The sequence below is a fragment of the Dermacentor albipictus genome, chromosome 7, assembly GCF_038994185.2.
Source record: "Dermacentor albipictus isolate Rhodes 1998 colony chromosome 7, USDA_Dalb.pri_finalv2, whole genome shotgun sequence".
NCBI lineage: Eukaryota > Metazoa > Arthropoda > Arachnida > Ixodida > Ixodidae > Dermacentor > Dermacentor albipictus.
Window position 1 is genome coordinate 49,939,613 of NC_091827.1, and position 17,162 is coordinate 49,956,774.

At 48.9% G+C, this 17,162-nt stretch overlaps 2 protein-coding genes across 2 annotated transcripts in view; one reads left to right on the top strand and one right to left on the bottom strand.

Annotated features, from left to right (window-relative positions):
- The window catches only part of LOC135910155 (uncharacterized), an 85,798-nt gene extending 77,342 nt beyond the window's left edge, over positions 1–8,456 (bottom strand). The window contains exon 1 of the mRNA XM_065442191.1: positions 8,438–8,456. The gene's annotated coding sequence lies outside the window, so the exon portion shown is untranslated. The remainder of the gene's footprint in view (positions 1–8,437) is intronic.
- The window catches only part of LOC135910146 (uncharacterized), a 103,817-nt gene that overhangs the window by 5,759 nt on the left and 80,896 nt on the right, over positions 1–17,162 (top strand). The gene's annotated exons all lie outside the window — the stretch shown is intronic.

Consider the following 17,162-nt stretch of genomic DNA (forward strand, 5'->3'; position numbering starts at 1 on the left):
TCGTCGCAAAAAAGAAAGAAAAGTTGCGCCAATCATTAAAGCATAGGCTGAAAATGCAACAGTCATACGTAAATGAACTCACCACTCATGGATGACATCTCTGAAATAAAAAGAAAACAAACGAATATGAATAAACAATATCAAGTCAGCATAATGTATGGATGCAGCAGGAGCGCCGGAAACATTTCTACGGTGCTTCGAAGCTAAACTTTGCGCTTTCATACCACACCAAAAGTTCTCATGCTTAGATGTGCTACACTCTTAGGCAAAGTTACACCCTTTGGCTTGCCTCTTCTGCCACTCAACAATAATCGTTATCTGCCTTGATGCGTTTCCTTTCTTTAACGCTGCGAGCCCGGTACTTTCCAGTCACGAACGGCATGCGCCTTATCAGTGTGACGCAGCATTCTCGACAGGAAACTAGCGAGCGCCGAGTTTTCAGGAAAGGAAACGCAAGCAAGGCAGATGATTATTGTTGTGGGACAAATATACACCCCAAAGGGTGTAACCGTTTTAAGAGTGCGTTACAGGAAAGTTCCGGGCTCGCAGCGTTAAAGAAAGGAAGCGCATCAAGGCAGATAACGATTATCGTTGTGTGGCAGAAGGGGCAAGCCAAAGGGTGTAACTTTGCCTAAGAGTGTAGCCTTGTACAGCTCATAGCTCACAGATCACAGATCGCAGGCTGTTGTCTTCCGGTAGATAAGGACGGAGTTTGCTGCACCTTAAGATCCTCCATACTATTGGTTTAGAGACCAGAGCATCGGCGCTCACAATTCTCCCCTACGTCCTTGCCAGTGGCTGCAGAAGCGAATGGAAAGAAGCCTTTCTGACGCAGTGTGTCCTAGCGTCGAAGGAGTGTCGTCGGGCTTAGTCACGTTCCAAGATGCCACGCAAGGAACAATGCCACTGAGTTGTTCCTGTTACCCACCACCACTCCTGAGACAAGAATCGTACTGGCTTCACGGCGAAAGAATTTCAATGGCAGAGGACACTCGGTGAAAACTGGAAACAGAATACAAGTCAGGCCTAATGTTCGCCGCATTCCTTAGCTGACGCGTGCATCGGAAAAAAAAAGAATGTGAAATGAGCTTATGGACAATGCTTTATTTTTACAGCACGGCTGTCTATGCATAGGGTCCGGGATTTTATGGCGTCCCAGGGTGTCTACCAACCGGGAAAACCGGGAAAACCGGGAATTCTCAGGGAATTTGTATAGTCTGGAAAAACTCAGGGAAAACTCAGGGAATTTGTGCCTTTCTCAGGGAAAAGTCGCAGTAATGCTGGCTCGAGTAACAGACAGGACGCACTTTATGCGATTCGTACGAAGCGCGTTTTCTCCACAGCCGTCGCCGGGCTCCCGCACTGTACTTTCTAGAGAACGTGCCAGGAAAGCGGCAAAAAGCGCAGCGCTTCAAATTTATAAGCGAGGCGAAATTATGCGTACACTTCCCAGCGCCACGTACTGCAGAGAACGGGCTTCGTAAGGCTCGCAATCAAGTTTTTCGACGGTCGCCGGCGTCCCCCCCCCCCCCCCACTTGTTGCTTCCCAGCCGAGAAAGCTCCAGCGAGGCAAGCAGAAAGCGTTGCGAGCGAGACTATAAACTCGCGGACAACTTTCTACGGGGGCGGAGCTTCTGCCTATGTGTTACCGCACCAACTAGTCCGTCAGCGCTTGACAGTGCTTTCGGTTGCTCGGAGAAGACGCTGAATCGATGCTGCTTCCACGAGCGGCGGTTCCCTTTTGTCCAGACGGGGAAGGGAAAAGCCGCAAAATAAGTAACCTTTTACGTTCAGTGGTGTGTTTTGTTTTATTTAACTGTTTCTAATAAGATGTGTGTTTTCTCTTCCCCAGCTTAAACTAACGTGGATGAATACGCGTGACTCTTCAGAAGCGCTCACTTGCGCGCGCTTTGCCTCCGTAGCTTTCCCTGCAGAGCCACAGAAAGTTGTCGCTACGCTTCCGCTTTCCAGTACGAGTCTTAAACGAACTTTTCCTCGCAATGCTTCGATGGAAGCGCCCATTTCTACCTTGAGGGGTGGCACGCGCGGGACGCAGGCGGCAAAGCAGAGAGCGACTATAGCTTCGCGCCCTGCCATAACGCTGCCGCGAGCTGCCGACGCTGGCAGAGATACAAAGTATGGAATGGTATCGCATTTTTTAAGTTTTAGTGACCCCGTTCTGACCCGACTTGGTTTAGTTGAAGCAGTGGTGCAGCAGGCAAGCTTTGTTCGGTGTCAAGTATGAGCGCGTCCAAGTGTACTTTCGTCCAGGACTGGACGAATCCGAAACATTGTGAGTTTGCCACCTGGGTTAGGCCCGTTGAAAATAACGCGAACGCGGCGTACTGTACGCTATGCAGAAAGCAGCTTTCGCTGAGCAACATGGGAAGAAGAGCGCTGACAAGTCACGCTGTAAGTAAGAAGCACCGACTTGCTGCAAACGGAGCCAGGACACCTTCTGTAGCTTCGTTTCTTACGCCGCCAGCAAGTGAACCGTCGGGCGCTGTTGTGACCAAAGCTGGGGCAGTGGCGTCTCGACATAAAACAAAGGTCAGTGTCACTCAGGGAATTTAGCAAAACAAATCAGGGAAAACCTGGAAAACTCAGGGAATTTGGAAATGTCAACTTGGTAGACACCCTGCGTCCACGCGGAATAACTTTCCGCTAAATACTCTCCCCTAAAACGTAGGAGTGAAAAAGCCAACAACAAAAGCAAACGCATATCGCCGCTTGCGTCGGGGCTGAGCTTAACGGCCACCTATGTCTAAAACGGCGCTCCGTCACAGCTGCCTCTCTGTGAATGTACGACGTAGTTATGTGCCTGTAAGGCGAACAAGGGCAATTTACGGTACCATTTCACTGCACTGTTGCTATGGGAAGGGCACGCGTGATCCATACGCCTCAAGAGCAGTTTAACAAAGAAGAGCGACAGCGAAAGCACTGGTGGGAGAGCGACCATCAAACCTGGTGGCCCGAGAACAGCACGCCCGCGATGTAAGCGACGAGCAAGAGCCGAGGACAAATACCGCGACGCCGAGAATGCCACAAAGAGACGCCGACGCCACGAGGGCATGGGGCTGGGATTTGACGGTGCCTGCTCAAGCTTCCAAACAGACTTTCTCTATCACAACTTCGGATCAAGCTGCCGAGTATTTGATCGCATATGGTTCCCTAAAGGTCTCTCGGAAACCAACGGCACACGGTCTGAAGAGCGACGGCAGAAGGCGGTGGATGTGCTGAGGCGGTGCTTTCCCGGGGAGAACGTTGGGGAAGTTTCTAGACTGCGTCCCGTGTAAGGGGGCGCTGACAAAGTGTAACGTGCCTCGGTTCAGTGCAACGCGTCTACTCTGCTGAAAGGTGCGGTTCCGCGTTTCTCAAAGACGAACGCTTACGTGTACCCTTGTGTGCCGGCGCGGCTTCCGAAGCTTAAGGCCAAGCGGATAATGGAATGGAATGGAATCACGGAATGGCTCATGAATTTTTTGTTAATTGTTTCCAGTAAAAGTAAAACGTTTTGCGTGTAAATGAACTTATACCCTGTGACTTATTTTTCTCGCGTTACCTAGCCACAAGCTGACGTCACGCCAGATGCGCCAGATGCATGCGTCATGCGTCAGACACGTCACCGAAGCGAGCAATGCCGGCTGCTCATGCGAAGTTCGCCTGTTCGGCTGCCCGCGTCTCTCGATTTCTTTTGCGCGTTTAACCTGTTTGTTCGGCTCTCGGCGTATTCTTGCGTTACTTCTGCACGTCGAAACCGCACCACTGTACTAGTGGACCACAGGACGGTGAGAAATTTTGTTTGGCAGTCAGCGACGCATTTTGAGCAATTTAGACTTTTACGGCACGAAACCGAGACATGTGACGGAGTTAGTAAAAACAGACCTTGGCCGTCCTGGTATAGTTCATTTGAGTAAATCACTCGTAGTGCGAGAGGCTTTTGACGTTTTCTATGGGCCCCAACATTATTGTAACTCATTTCGACAGTTTACGCGCATGCTCGCCGCTCCTGTGTTTGTCGCGCAGTTGGCGAAAAGCAGCTCGGCCGTGTGACGGTGTTAGTTTCGCGTGTACTAAATCTTACTGGGACATGTTCGTGACGCTTTCTCTTGCCCCCAACATTATTACAATGAAGTTCGTTACTTCTTGGACTACTTTTGAAGCACTCTCGCCGCACCTGGCGTTGTGATGCAGTGGGCAAAACGCAGCTCGGCCGTGGTGACTGTTATTAACCTGGCGTGTAATCAAGCTTAGTGGGACAAGATTGTGACGCTTTCTATGACCGCGTAACATATACTATCTTTCGGGATGCACGCTTCTCGAAAACTCGACTAGCGATTTCCAAGCGTGATAACAAGGGAATGGGTTGCTCGCGCCGGGAGAAAGCGCAGAATTTGGCTGATGCAGTCGGGTGGAGCTTCGTAAGGGAACTGCTGCTGCTTACCTGGTGCCACAATGGTGGACGAACGCACAAAAAGCCCGGAACGAACACTTATAGGGTGCAAAATAAACATTTCCTCAATGGCAAGGCGTATTGCGTTCAATTTATGAAATTGCACGTGACACACATTCGGTTGAGGCTTATAAACGAGTGTTTACAATTTTTTTTTTACTAAATAACGAAATGATTTCGCACGAAGACCGCGCGTGAGGTTGAGCAGTAGAGGAGGAGGAGGAGGAATAAACTTTTATTTTGGAAACAGTTTTCCGGGGTAAGCCCTGGTTCAACTCTCGGTGGGAGGTCTCCTCATTCCAGGAACCCTCTGGCCTTCGCTGCTTCCTTGGCCCTGGCAACGAGACGTCGTTGTTTTTCCAGGTCCTCGGAGACTAGCTTGGCCTCCCACGTTTCCATGAGGTCTTCGCTTTGTCTGGCGGTGCAACAGTCTCTCGGTGAAGGCAATGCGTCTTTGTCTATATGCCATGGACATTCGATGATCAGGTGCGCTAAGGTGTCCGGTACGCCGCACATTGGGCAGTGGTATCCTTGTAGCGTTGGGTACAGTCTATGCATGATGATTCCGTGGATATAAGTATTACTTTGCAGTCTTCTGAGTGTAGTGCTTTCTTCTTTGTTGAGCTTTGGGTGAGGTGGTGGGTACACCCTGCGTTCCAGCCTGTGATGTTGAAGCATCCCTGAGTACGTGATGGGTACGGTCTCTGCCTCCGCTGGCGCAGACCGGGCGTCTCGAGAGCAGGAAGGGTTGGCCCGGCAGGTGTGGCCTCGGGCCGCGGCGTGTGCCGCTTCGTTACCCTCCAGCCCCTCGTGCCCAGGAACCCATGTCACGCAGGTGTAGGGGATCGGAGTACTGCGGTGCTTCAATAGCTTCAGTGCTTGTGTTGACACGCGACCCTTAGCGTAGTTTCTGACGGCTGCTTGAGAATCGGAGAAGATGACAGCTGCGTCCATGCACGTGGTAGTCGCTAGGGCGATCGCTGTCTCTTCTGCAGTCTCGGGGTTTTGTGCACGGACTGTGGCAGACGCTAGCTCTCTGCCCTGAGAATCTACGACGCTCAGGGCGTAAGCGTTTCTTTGCGGGTATTTGGCTGCGTCGGTGTATCTGGCGTCCGGATCTTGCCTGTGTCTTCGCCGTAGAGCATCCACTCGGGCTTGTCTTCTTTCCTTGTGGTACGTGGGGTGCATGTTGCGTGGAATTGGGGCTATGCACAGGGATTCGCGGATGTTTGTAGGAATTTTTTCTTTTCGGTCCGTCGTGGCTATAAAGGTTTCACCGTAGCTCAGCCGTTGCAGCACTGATCTTCCGGTGGGCGTGAGCTTCAGTCGTTCTAATTGACTGGCTTTGTGAGCTTCAGCTAGCTCTTGCCAAGTGTTGTGTACGCCCATCTTGAGAAGCCTCGTAGTCGAAGCCGTAGATGGTAGGCCCAGGGCGATTTTGGTGGCTTTCCGTATTTGAATGTTAATTTTTTCTATCTCTACATTCTTCAGCGCGAGGTAGGGCGTGCCGTATGTTATTCGACTGGTGAGGAGTGCTTGCATCACGCGTATCGTGTCCTCTTCTTTAAGTCCGCTTCTATGGCTTGCAACTCTCCTGACGAGATGCGTGAGCTGTGATAGCGTCCGCTGTAGTCGCGGGAGGGTGGCCGCCCCGGACCCGTCTCTGTGTATGTGTAACCCTAGAACTCGTAGGGTTTCCACTTTTGGAATGGGTGTTCCATTGAGGGTGACGTTAGGATCGGGTTCATCGTAGCCGGGTGGTCTGCCTCTCGTTCTTGACTTGAGGACGAGGTGTTCGGACTTCTCGGGAGCACAGCAGAAAGTAAAATAACAAAAAAAAATAAATGCCGCCCCAATCAGCGCAACCTGCTAAACGAGTGCCAGCTGGCGTTCAAAACGCGCTCGCTCAAAACCGAAATCTGAAGTGCGGTTCAGGTGTCAATACAATCTGCTTGGTGCGTTAGGGACAATTCAGCCGCTGGGCTCTATGAGAGTGCTGCTGTTGTTAGATGTCTTTCGTTACGCTGGCTCTTTATTCGTGAGAGAGCGGCATGTTCTCTTTTACAAGACAAGCACTCCAAATGATTCAAAATTGTGGCTCGTTGCTTTCAACTGCGTAGCAATCGCGCGTAAAGCACATCATACTTCTCTCGGGACTATTTGAGTGGGGAATCACTCGGGCTGATGCTTCACTTGCAACTTCACCGTGCTACGTCACTCGAACAGTGCTTTCCCGAAAGCTATTTTCTTCCCTCTTCTTATCTTTGTTACGCAAAGAGAGCAGCAACCGATCAACAGAACCCCTTTTTTTGTCTGCTTCACTTCGGTCACGCTTGCTATCGGCGGCCTAATTCGTGGCTCACGACTCTTAGAGGTAGCGTCCCAAGGAAGTTTGCTCGTTCGAACAGGCATGAAAGAGAGCAAAGCCTGGTCACTTTTTCGCGCCGATCAAAGCAGCCAACGAGTATTGCTAGTCGTTTAAAAACCATTTCGAGCCCCCTGCTGTGTCGCGCTCACTATGCGTCTTTGTTCGCCTTTTGCATCACAAATTTGTAACTTGGAATAAGTAATTAGGATTGATGTAACAAGCTGAAAATGTTTGAGCATTTTGTTTTCGAATACGATGGAGGATTAGATGCCCGAATTTTTACATTTATGAAAATAATTAGTTATTTAGAAAATTATTCTTCACACATGTGATTAACCACGACAACAAAACATTACTAGTACGCGCGAGGATACCACAAAAAAAAAAACGCCTGTACGCGTAGCTTCATATCTCGTTGCACTTTTTTTTATTTGCTTGACCCGAGTTGGCTGCGACACACTTAATACTAGATGGGGCCCCATTGCATTTGGCGTCGGTCACTTCTTGGCATGCGTATTAAGGTTCTTCGATGTCCTCCTCGCTAACCACACATGGCGAGAGAGGAGGTGCCCACTGGGGCACCCAAATGAGAAGCGCTGTCAAAGGTCTCAATGCGCATAGCACCAGCACAGCTGTTTGGCGTGCGTCTATACGCAAACGAGCCAACGTAATTATGCCAAAGCCAACGTTTGCTAAAGCTGCAGCCTGAAATCTTAGACTATAAGATGCCCCGATCGCAGCATGGCTTGCTGCCGTAAATAAACCAAAGATGGGTTTAGGACACTGTTTTTGAATGGCGTATGGGGTGTCACGCACCTAAAACGTAAGCACTTTGGGTGACTTCAGGCTCTAAGCAAGCCTCCGGGCATGAAAAAAAAAGTGTATGGTGTCGATGTCGTGCCTGCCGCTCCTCCTGCACCCACCGTGGTTGCCCAGTGGCTATGATGTTGGGCTGCTGAGCATGAGATCGCGGGATTGAATCCCGGCCACGGCGGCCGCATATCGATGGGGGCCAAAGGCGAAAACATCATGTACTTAGATTTAGGTGCACGTCAAAGAACCCCAGGTGGTCGAAATTTCCAGAGTCCTCCACTACGGCGTGCCTCATAATCAGAAAGTATTTTTGGCACGTAAAACCCCATAATTTTTTTTTTTTGCCTATCGCTCCGTTGAACAGTTAGTGCGGAACCCATCGTGGTTGCTTAGCGACCTTGGCGCTGCGCTGCTAAAGGCGCAGTGCCGGATCAAATCCTGGTCGCGGCGGCCGCCTTTCGGTGGGGGCGTATAGTGTTCATAACCTCAGTGTACCATGCATAGGGTGTACGCCAGCAATGCCCAGGTGGTCGAAATTCACCTTGGGCAACCCACTACGGCGCGCACCATAACCGTAACGCGGCTCTGGCACGTAAATCCCCAGAATTCTAGTTTTAACTATCACTAGGGAAAAGCAGCGATCGCGTGCTACAGCCACGCTGTAGCCACACAGCCACAGCCACAAATCGGGCCGGCAACTCGTATATAGTACGTACGAACAATAGGTTGACAACTCGGCCACGGATTCACAAATCCTTCCGGATTCGGTTATACCTATGCTGGTCATAACGCCTCGTACTTACCCGACTGCGAAACTTCGGACATCATTGATTCCCCTAGAACATGGAGAGAACAGGTGACTAGATTAGACAACTTGCGTTGAATATGCGCGATAATTAGTAACTCGGCAGTATTACGAATTAGGAACCTGAATTAAAGGGGAAACAGGTGAACCGATTCTGCCAATAAAATGTGCGACCCAGGATGCACCGTGGGCCACAACCAATCACGGTATTATTAGTCTGGCAAGAAATGGCACGCCGGCAACATTCTTGTTGTCCGCTTGGTGAGAGAGAACTACTTCACCTGTTTTCATCTTTCCTTGAGCCTACAGTTTGGAGTTAGCATAAGGTGTAAAATAAATTACTGTCATATTCATTATTTAAAGCAGAACCCTTTTTGCCTTGTCCTCGCAATTTGCGAGTTCTGGCTTTCAGAGTTGACAACTGATTGCGCCACTGGGTAAGCAACACTGAGTAGGTGACCGAATAGACAAGTTGGTCGACCGAGTACGTCGAAGATATGTGACATGGGGTACATGCCAATTCTTGGTCAATGACCCAGGATGGGTATGTGCCACTACACATGCTCCAGGATGTACAAGCAGAAGAGGGAAGATATAAAGGGGCCTGCAACCGAAAATTGAAGAAGTCGGGTACGGAAAAGGTAGGAATTTTCGTCAATGTGTTACATCTTTTAGATGGAGTTACGTTTCAAGCAATACTGCTCTGTTTTTGCGCCGATAACATTCAGCTTGCGTAGATTTATGTTACAGTAGCGTTATTTGGCGAATTTCCAGGCACAGCCTTACGTTTGCATTACATTTGTTTCAACATTCACACAAGCATCACGGAGAGCTTCGTGCAGAACCGGTTCCCACATAAGCACGGCATCCACCGTTTTAATTTTTCCACTGTGAAGGCATTAAATTCAGCGAAAAAATATCGTGACAGATGGTTGCTACGCCAAGGCAGCAGCTATGTATTACTATACTATAGTCGAGCAGTACAAGGCAGATACCGGCCCGCTGGTCTCTAGTATCCCTAGTTCGAGCTGACCCGTTTTCTCGGTAGTGCTACTTGATTCCGTTTAATTTGCTCTCAGAGAGGGCCGGAAGAATCGAGGCAAAAGTCACTACGTCCCCAGTTCATGGTTTGCCTCGACAGACGTTTATCTCTAGGCGCGGTCCTCCAGGGGACTGTACGCTCAATATCAGCAGCTATTGGGGTCAAGGAAGCGCGATGGCAAATACGGTGAACTCTTACCCATGGCGAACTGTGGAGAGGCCGAGCACTGCTAGAAGCTGCTGTTCGGTGATCGTTGGAGAGCACGAGCAGGCGAGGCTCGCTGAATCTCACGTCCTCTTCATTCCTTGGTGGCAGCCGGGCACGAGCAGCTGGCGATCACCGAAGTAGTGTCAAGCTCCTGTTTCTCACAGATATAAGTCATTGGAAACCGAAATTCACAAGTTCTCAGTTGAAACGTGGCAGGTGCCGCTTCAAAATTTGTTCAAAAACAAACTCATCTGTCTCATGTCATCTGCCACAGCATGTGCCAGGAATATTTCATCATCATCATCATCAGCAGCAGCAGCAGCAGCAGCCTAGTTATGCCCACTGCAGGGCAAAGGCCTCTCCCATACTTCTCCAACTACCCCGGTCATGTACTAATTGTGGCGGTGTTGTCCCTGCAAACGTCCTAATGTTATCCGGCCACCTAACTTTCTGCCGCCCCCTGCTACGCTTCCCTTCTCTTGGAATCCAGTCCGTAACCCTTAATGACCATCGGTTATCCTCCCTCCTCATTACATGTCCGGCCCATGCCCATTTCTATTTTTTGATTTAAACTAAGATGTCATTTACCCGCGTTTGTTGCCTCACCCAATCTGCTCTTTTCTTATCCCGTAACGTTACACCCATCATTCTTCTTTCCATAGCTCGTTGCGTCGTCCTCAATTTCAACAGAACCCTCTTCGTAAGGCTCCAGATTTCTGCCCTATATGTGAGTACTGGTAACACACAGCTGTTATACACTTTCCTTTTGAGGGATAGTGGCAACCTGCTGTTCATGATTTGAGAATGCCTGCCAAACGCACCCCAGCCCATTCTTTTTCTTCTTGGATATTTCAGTCTCATGATCCGGATCCGTGGTCACTGCTTGCCCTAAGTATATGTATTCCCTTAACACTTCCAGTGCCTCGCTACCTATCGTAAACTGCTGTTCTCTTCCGAGACTGTTAAACATTACATTAGTTTTTTGCAGATTAATTTTGAGACCCACCCTTCTGCTTTGCCTCCCCAGGCCAGTGAGCGTGCATTGCAATTGGTCTCGTGAGTTACTAAGCAAGGCGATATCATCAGCGAATCGCCAGTTGCTAAGGTATTCTCCATCAACTTTTATCCCCAATTCTTCCCACTCCAGGTCTCTGAATACCTCCTGTAAACATGCTGTAAATAGCATTGGAGGGATCGTATCTCCCTGTCTGACGCCTTTCTTTATTGGGATTTTGTTGCTTTCTTTGTGGAGGACTACGGTGGCTGTGGAGCCGCTATAGATATCTTCCAGTATTTTTACATATAGCTCATCTACACCCTGATTCCGTAATGCCTTCATGACTGCTGAGGTTTCGGCTGAATCAAACGCTATTTCGTAATCAATGAAGGCTATATATAAGAGTTGGTTATATTCTGCAGATTTCTCTATCACATGATTGATAGTGTGAATATGGTCTATTGTTGAGTAGCCTTTACGGAATCCTGCCTGGTCCTTTGGTTGACAGAAGTCTAAGGTGTTCCTGATTCAATTTGCGATTACCTTAGTAAATACTTTGTAGGCAACAGACAGTAAGCTGATCGGTCTATAATTTTGAAGTCCTTGGCGTCCTCTTTCTTATGGATTAGGATTATGTTAGCGTTGTTCCAAGATTCCGGTACGTTCGAGGTCATGAGGCATTGTGTATATAGGGTGGCCAGTCTTTCTAGGACAGTGTTCCCACCATCCTTCAATAAATCTGCTGTTACCTGATCCTCCCCAGCCGCCTTCCCCCTTGGCATAGCTCCCATGGCGTTCTTTACCTCTTCCAGCGTTACTTGGGGGATTTCAATTTCCTCTAGACTATTCTCTCTCCCCTTATCGTCGTGGGTGTTGAACCGCGAGGTCAAACTGTCACACGCAGTGACTTCATACAATGCAACGGCGTCCTCCAGATAAATTTTATAATTATTCGTGGAAGGAGCTTTCTCACATTATCACCAAATAACGGGTGCGACATTTATAACGCATCTTGACAAGCGCATTGTTAAAAAACTCCAATAGGAACCTCACATTGGTTAGATGACATCCAAGGCTGATGGATGCTCGGAAATTTAAAATGAAAATGTTCTCATACCATTGTCCATCTGTACACCACTTACGTTCAACCTAACTTAGAAAATGGGTCACCGATAAGGCATCCCAGTAAGAACACGCGAACGAATCTTTTGAAAATAATTAAGAATTTGTGATGCCGTTTTGCCAAAGTAATTATGAATGCTTTGTTACCTTTACTCCAATGAAAATTGCTCTAGACCTTCCTAAGCTAGCCGCTCGCTGGAAATGTCAGGATTGTGTTTATTCCATAAAACACATCATCATAACATTTATCTTGGCTCACGCTGCATCAAGCCCGCTCCTAAATCCATTCATTGAGTAGAACACTGCCGCCCGCTCGACAGAACACACCCACAACACAGTCACTTACTCTCAGTTCTCCCCAAAACAAGTCTCGACTGGTGTTGACAATGAGGAAATCCCGCTAACGACGAACACTTTCGTGAAACTGCACTTGCCCGCATTAGAAGATGCGCACTTCTTCTTTCAAGCAACTTTGTTTTACGGTTTGTTTTGCTACGTGCCTTTTGTCGCGATGAGCACTCGTGTCCTAAGAACGCATTCAGGACGCTGTCCTTCGGGGGATCGAGGAGCCCCTTTTGTTCAGCGAACGGATTATGACGCCTGTTACGCCTGATTACGGATTGCGGACAGCGAACGGATTGACGCCTGATTATACCGCCTCTTATATAGGCTCCGCGCATCACGTGATCCGCCGTGCAGACACAGACGCTGTTGGCGCGGCCTCTCGCATGTGGCGTCGCGCGTACATAACAGAGCACACAGCTGGTTCCAACACGCCCTTTAGTTTCATTCTATAACACAATTTTCTCCATTTTATTCATGTGCTTATTACTTATTATTCCTTTTGTAGTGCCGTACGCGGTATTTGCATGTACATTTGGTGTCACTGCAGCTGCTTCATCTCCTTTTTAAATTTTGGACAATGTTGCTAAACAAGTCATTTCATACTGCGGTAGTATACTACATTTGTGTCATTATTTGTGCGCCCGCCCCTGTATAATGATTCATAAAGAAGCACTGAAGCTACAACAAGTGAATAACTATATAAATAAATATACTCGTTTTTTTACCTCTGTTGCTCAGGCATGCGTGAGTGGATTCGCTATCTACCTATCTATCTGTCTGTCTCTCTCTACACACACACACACACACACACACACACACACACACACACACACACACACACACACACGCACACACACACACACACACACACACACATATATATATATATATATATATATATATATATATATAACACGGATTGTATGTTAGGTGATCCAGCAAAACAATCCACAGCCATCCCAGTGATACCGGCCAACACCACACTCGTACATGGTTGAAATCCGGTGTGTGGATGGTACACGCCGGCTTTCTTTACTTGGCTCATCTAAGGTTTCGAGGAGCTCGCACTAGTTCCATAATGTACAGCACTATTGGCGTCACGCATGTATTCTGATTACAAAAAGCTTGGGCGAGAAAACAACACATGCAATCGCCTACATTAATCGAAAATGTTACGTTACATGCAGGCGCGTCCTGCACTGAGCGAGAACGTTTAACATTTGTTAGCCGGGGAAAAATGCAGTCATCGGCAAAAGATGAAAGCAAACAGTACATGCCCAAGACTACGCATCAGGAAGCGAACGTTCTTTGATGGAGCTGGGGTAGGCGCGGCGAAAGAGTCACGTGCGATTCTTTCGGTCTGTAACCGGACACACTCGGGCTTCTAGCAGAGATTCAACCTTTTTCTGAGCCTATATAGTGCACTCGCTGAGTCTGTCTACAGCCTATCGGCGCTTCTGGTTTCACGAATAAACAAGTCTAACTACGAAAGATTGCTCTGTAGTTCAGCTTTTGCATCAGTGTTGTTAATGAAACAATTTATTTCGTGTGTACAATGTCAACACAAGAAGCAGTGACCGTCAATTCGACGCGCTATAAGCATGCAGACGTATGTGCGCGTTCGCCAAAGGCTGCCAGCGGGGCCAATCCACGGTTCTCAGACTGCGATATGTGACTATACGGGCGCGTCCGTTAAAACGGATCGTTGAACTCTGAAAATGTTGCGTTTCCCTCACGCGCAGAACGAGAAACGGCTGCCAAAATCGGCAGTTGCAGCTCGTACAGCGTCTCGGGTTGGCGGTTTCTTTCAGACTTTTTAGAGCGCAGCTCTTTGGCGTCCGTTCCTGGGTTTCGCGTCGTCGTCGTCGTCGTCGTCGACGTCGTCGGCCTCGTAACCAGCTCGCCGACGAATCTGCTGCTCCGCCGCCGCGCATGCGCGCTGTCGGCTCTCCGGGCGAGGGAGGATGATGGAAGGGAGGAGGAGAGACTGTGGAGGAGGGCTGGCTACACAAATGGCTCTTTGGCGTCCGTTCCTGGGTTTCGCGTCGTAGCTCGCCGACGAATCTGCTCCGCCGCCGCGCATGCGCGCTGTCGGCTCTCCGGGCGAGGGAGGATGATGGAAGGGAGGAGGAGAGACTGTGGAGGAGGGCTGGCTACACAAATGGCTCTTTGGCGTCCGTTCCTGGGTTTCGCGTCGTAGCTCGCCGACGAATCTGCTCCGCCGCCGCGCATGCGCGCTGTCGGCTCTCCGGGCGAGGGAGGATGATGGAAGGGAGGAGGAGAGACTGTGGAGGAGGGCTGGCTACACAAATGGCTCTTTGGCGTCCGTTCCTGGGTTTCGCGTCGTCGTCGGCGTTATCGTCGGCCTCATAACCAGCTCCGCCCCCCTTTCATCCCCCCAGCGCTAGCAGCGACCGACTGATACCGCTTTCGTGAGTCCGCTACCGCACTCACGAAAGACGTCGTGCACTTCCTGCAACTCGCATTAACCGTCCATCGATCCACACCGATGTTAGTAGTGGGGGACTTTAATGTTGACATAAAGACAAACAGCAATTTCCTAACACTTATGCCGGAGAACATCCCGTTCCTCTCGCTCGTAACGCGTCCCACGGCTGTGACAACCTCGCGAGGCACTTGTATAGATCTCGTCTTTGAGAATCAAGCATTGGTGTACCAAGTCAAACATATATCAGTCTATTTCTCCGACCACAAAGCTTCCTTCATGACTGTCAAGAACTGTTAGTGGAGTCTTTGTTAAAGGAATACGTGTGAAAAATAAAAAAAAATTCTGTGATAGCGCATACATGTGTTGCTCGATTTCTTTGCCTCAATCTATCGAAAAGGTGAAACAGCTTATTTGCTGCGCTCAAATTTCGCATTAGGAAGTAACGTAATCGTCGGTAATTTTTTCGAAGGTAAAATACCAATCGTAAACGAAAATCAGTTTTGTGGCACTGGAAGACCTACTACAGAAAACGGACAGCAATCCCGTCTTCCTGATGTAGCCGTAAGTTCTCCTCGTGGGACGAAAGTGCATCGACCACGTCTGCGCGAGAGAACTAAGCACTATAAGTGCGGCTAGCAGTTGAGATGGTAGATTATTCGCCAGACGACGTTATATTTTCACTGGCACCCGCCAAGAGTTTTCCGCTACACTCGCAGACACATTATTTCCTGTTCCCCTTTATCGTGTGCCTTATTTGGAACGTTATTGCTGTTGGGATGCTCGACTGTCACACGTGCCCTGATGGGCTCCCGGAATGGCTGTTCCGTCTCCTGTAACCCGGCTTCTCCCCGTGGCAAAGCGGCGCTGGTGGCGCTCAGTGCGGTTGCAGAACATTACGAGAAATGGCGCGAGTTTTGCGTCGCTATCGCCACCTAACGGTGGCGTTAGTTAGGTGAGACAGGGAGTAGGCTCTTCTTTTTTGTCTCGGAGTCTTTGGCTCGGTGCTAGGTCGTCTTCCGAGGCGTATAGGAGCAGGACAGCGGAGTAAACACGACTGTTTGAAGGTGCCGCCGTTTACCTGACTGTACACGAGAATGACTAAGCGTTGGCGTCCAGCATGGGGCAAACATATTCGCTCGATATTCAATGGCGGTGAGTCGGACTTCTTAGATTTGTCGTGCACCCACCGGCATGTTCTGTGGATAGCAATTCGGCTAGCAGGCGTTGTATTATGAAAGGTGCAGTAAATGCCCCTTTTACTGTTTGCACTGCTGTGTTGTCGCTCCTTTGTCCCAAGAGCACATGTGTAGACACCACATTACCTAGATGTACTTAACCGTGTACGTGGAATGATCATTCCTCCAGGGATCAAAACCTTTTTATTTCTTTAAGTTACATTCCGCAACTCTTCCTGTCAAAACTTGGTTAGGAAAGAGGGGCTGTTTCATTCTGGGGTCAACAAACTGTTGTTTGTGGCCGCATACTGAAGCGATTGATTACTGTTTTGTAGATGGTAGGTAGTAGTGTTCTCCTGCTATATTCGCCTGAAACACTTTTAAGAAAGTTAGATATGATATCATGAGTAATCTGTTTCCCACCTTTTAAAGATTCGTGTGGTTCCTCATACTTCATGTCCATGGTACTTTGCCTACATAGCCTTTGGTGCAGTAGAATGTGCGACAGGCGCAGTGAACCACCATGAAGTACTCGGTTATTTTTTCCGGAATTTGCTGCCTGCGTTCGTAGTTTGTACGCTGCACGAGAAACAGCGCAAGACTGGTTGCCTTTATTGGACGCTTGCATGTGCTTGCCTTAAATTTGAATGTGTTTTGAGCCCCCTTAACTTTCTGTAGGGGTTTGTTTTTCCTTGTTTCGCTGAAGTTTCTACTCCCATGTGTTAAAGAATAAGAATTCAGGCGTGGTGTTGTCGTAAAGTGTACGGCTCAAATTGAATCGCGTTGCTGGTAATTTTTTTCTACTGTTTTTTATTGCATCAAAATTATCTCTCTTGCTTCGTTTCATTTCAAGAAATATCTGCGGTAGCCAGGCACCGGGCTTTTCTCCCCCCTGGACCTGATTTTCGCGTCAATACCGAGCGCTGGACTGGTGGACCACCAGTCCAGCGCTCCAGCATCCAGCGCACGACACTGGGCCCATAATCCTTCATGGCACTGTACACTGGATACAGGGTTTTGCAATAGGGGTCTTTTTGTTTTCTTTTTAAATGTGTAAGCATTTCTATGGCAACCCAACGAGAAATTTATCCGTCACGTAAGACAATGAATGTCTCATACCGCCTGTGCCCCCTTAAGCAATGACTCATACCCTCGTAAGGAGGAGGAGGAATGAATGTTTATTGTAAGAAAGAAAACGTTTATTGTAAGTGTCCTTTCTTCGCCCTAGGTGGGCGGCTCTCTTAGTCCAGAAAGCCGTTGGCTAATGCTGCAGCCCGGGCCCGGTCCACCAGACTTGGAGAAATACCAACACTTTACCACATACCATGGGAATGTAAGCATAACTACACATTCCATAAACATAAAAACCCGAGTGCGGAGCAATGG